This window comes from Haemaphysalis longicornis, unplaced genomic scaffold (assembly GCF_048455015.1).
Source record: "Haemaphysalis longicornis isolate Haplotype H1 unplaced genomic scaffold, Haemaphysalis longicornis Haplotype H1 scaffold_3, whole genome shotgun sequence".
NCBI classification, from domain to species: Eukaryota; Metazoa; Arthropoda; class Arachnida; order Ixodida; family Ixodidae; genus Haemaphysalis; species Haemaphysalis longicornis.
Window position 1 is genome coordinate 212289371 of NW_027526335.1, and position 3837 is coordinate 212293207.

The window sequence follows — 3837 nt, forward strand, 5'->3', positions numbered from 1 at the left end:
ACCACTGTCCTCTATCTCATCAAACATACATACGTACATACATACTTACATTCATACATACATGCATACATACATACATACATACATACATGCATACACATATACATACATACGTACATACACACATACATACATAGATACATACATACATACATACATACATACATACATACATACATACATACATACATAGGTACATACAGACATAGATACATGTATTTAGCTCGTTCGGACAATGCCCTATTCCAACGGCTGGGTGATTGAAATTGGTTACAAATTTTTCGGCACGTCGACGGCTTTGTAATTGTTTTCGGTACTTCCGGTTTTCTTGACCCTTCTTGCAGGAGTCGCTTAGGCTGTTTAGCTTTTCCAAACACTGCTGTGTCGCGCATTCTAGCCGCTTTTAATGCTTTTTGTAAGCCGCTCAGTTTCATCTTTAAATTGCCCGAGTAGGACAGCATCAGGTTTTGAGATTTGCGGCTGCGTTTTATAGATGATCACGTTTGTTGGTTGTGAGCCAAGAGCCAACAAGCCTCCCCTACCGACAAGATCGGCACACTCAAAAGCTGCTTAAGAGGAATATTCTGCTATTCTTATAGAGGGCTCCCCGCAAGCCATACAAACACTACGTGTACGAAAGTCTCTTAATGCTGGTGATAGGCCTGCAAGCGGCTGGTTCACGCAGGTAATTATTTCCGTTGCTAAAGGCCTGCATCGGAGAAAAGATGGGTCTTGCTTGAGCGACGAGGAGAGAGCGGAAAAATAGAGGAGACAAAGAAACTAGACACAATAATAAAATAGCTGTTATGCCCTACTTGCATAGAATTTCGCTCAACCTTACGGAATTTGGGAAACGTTCTGTTGTCAAGCTGGTGTCTACGGCTCCAAACAATATTTTGGGCTTGTGCAGGTTAAGCTGGCCAACGCGTGCACGGAAACCGGTGTGCACTAATAAACACGAGATTCCTTTGTACACTCTAATGACTAACATCTGCGTACCGCAAAAGCGCAGCAGACGACACCGGCAAGGCGGATTAGAAAATAAGGAGGAGTAAGACGACGGCGCTAGCCCGCGATGCGTGGGCTTCCACTGAGAAAGGAAAAAAAAAGATCTCACTATCCCATTCAAGCGCATCGGCCCCGAGCTAAAAACTGCAGTGCTTCTTCCATTTGGTGGTAGCAGTCTCGAAAACACAAAAAAATAACTTCAATTGCTTCTCACCACCGGACGGCTACCCCGCCCTTACGGTGTGAATCTGCTTATTCTTGATTTTTTTTCATTCCCATATTTACCATTTCGTAACACAACTAAATAGCCGCCAAAAAGCCCTGGCCGATCCCCCTCTGTGCGTACGAGCCACTACAGTAAGAAGAAGAAGAACAACAAGCCGACATGATGATGTTTGGCCGATCCCCTGATTGGGTATGCGCCAATACACAAAGGAACAACAACAACAACGACAGGAGCGCGATTCATTCTCGTTTTTGATACCGCAAAATTTTATAGTGATCGGGGAGTTCTTGTCTGTGCTCCCGTGCTGGCAGTGCAATGTCGACCTCATCCTCGCCGCGGCGAGTGCAAGTCTGGGATGCGAGCCTCTCGTCCGCAGACTTGCCCCTTGGAGCGTATCTGAAAAATGGCGTGAATTCAGTCGTAGTAGCCCTAGTGCCTAAAGGAGGCAGTGTGATCCGGGTGTTCAAAGTAAAGCTAATCCAAGAGAACCTACGGGCGGCTTCTGAAAGGTATCACAGATGTGACGCCTTACGTAAAATATGGGATTGTGTTCCGCTCGGCAGACATCGTTCGGTTCAGCACAGGTTACTGCATTCATCCCTGTTCACCTAGCCTGTGTAAAAGTACTACTGAGAGATCTTGATGCGTCACTTTCCGCGGCTGGGGTCCCAGGGGAATTTTCCGCGGCTGGGGTAGTGTTTGTACCGCTGCAACCGCTGGAGGGTGACTATTGGACCACCACTGAGTCGGTGATCATCACCGTTCCGGGCACCCGATGCCCTTCTGAACGGAAGATCTGGCCAATACTATATACAGGGTCTAAGAGCTGTCCCCTCGCCCACTCCAGTACCGATGCTGCTGGTGACATGGTCACAGCACAAGGTGTGCAGGTCAGTGTCCAGATGCCGCATGTGAGGCGATACGCACCAAACTACTTCCTGCTTTTCGGACCACACATGGCAAACTACTCGAACTTTCCCGCTCGAGCAAAAGAACAAGCTATCACAGAGCTGACAGAAAGGCGGCGATGCTCTCGTCCTGAGGCAATCACTGAACTCAATGAGCGTCCTACTGGGTATGCAGGGGCCGTAGGCCGAGCTCGGCATCTTGCGGATGCTACGTTTGCCCAGTGTGTTGCTGCGTCCATTGAAAAGAGGCTATGCTGTTATGGAGAGAGAGAAAGATAAAACTTTATTTGATCCATGCCATTCAGGTGGCGCTTGTAGCCGGTGGCATCCACCACTCACCGGCGACTGCCACAGCCCTATCGATTAACTGGACCTGAAGGTCCAGATCGGAGCTGCGGAGCGCGGCCTCCCAGTGCTCCTCAGAGGTGATAAGTGGGAATGTATTTTGTGGGCATGCCCATATGATGTGAGAAAGGGTGGCGTGATCTCCGCACAGGCAACAGGCCGCGGTTGGATAGAGAGTTGGGTGTATGTGTGTCAGACGAGCTGGATTGGGGAAGGTATTTGTTTGTAGTAAACGCCAAATGTGCTCTTTGTGGTTATCCAATTGCTGGTCCGCCGGTGGGTAGATCCGGCGGGAGAGGCGGTAGTGTGTTGTGATGTCATGAAATGTGACCAGGCGATCCCTCGCAGACCGCGCCCCGTAATAGGGATAGAGGTTAGGCCCTGCCCGGATCGTGAGCCCTCGGACGAGTTCGTGGGCCGCCTCATTTCCCTCGAGGCCGGAGTGCGCGGGTGCCCAAGTCAGGCATATTTTCTCGTCTGGGGATTTCGATCGAAATTTTTCCAGAATTTTGAGTGCCACTCGTGATAGTCTGCCTGTGGCAAAATTTTGGATTGCAGTCTTTGAATCGGAAATGATTGTCTGGGGGGTTGGATTTTGTATGATGGCTAAGGCTATGGCCGCCTCTTCCGCCGTTTCTGGGCGGGTGGCTCGTATGGTCGCCGAGTTAAGTAGTTTTTTGGAGAAGTCTGTTGTAGCAACCGCATATGCGTCGTGGTGTCTGTACTCTGCTGCGTCCACATAGATGGTGTGTGGGTTATTCCGGTGTAATTTATGGAGTGCTTCTGCCCGTTTCTTTCTCCTGGCTATGTGATGTTCAGGGTGCATGTTGCGTGGCAGAGGTTTGATAGTTAGCCTTGTGTGGATGTGTGTTGGTATAGGGTAGAGGTGTGTAAAGTTGGTGTGGTGTCCAATAGATAGCTCTTGGAGTATGTGTCTCCCTGCGGCTGATCGTGCCAGTCTTTCATACTGGCTGATTAGGTGGGCCTCTATGAGCTCGCGGATTGTATTATGGAGGCCTAAACCGTCGAAGCGGGCAGTGGATGTGCCGGGGATAAGGCGAAGTGCAAGTTTGTATGTTCGCCTGATGAGTACATCGACCCGCTCTAATTCATGTCTGGTTAAGTGAAGGTAAGGCAGCGAGTATAGCAAACGAGTGAGAACGAAGGCCTGCAGAATGCGGATCTTTTCATTTTCTCTCAAGCCTTTATGACGGTTCGTTATTCTGCGTATTAAATTGGCGGTTTGTGTCGCGTTTCTTTCCATGCGATCTAGGAATTCTCCATGTTTTCTATCATTCTGGATAAGTAACCCAAGTACTCGGATGCGCGAGACCTCTGGGATAGGGTGTT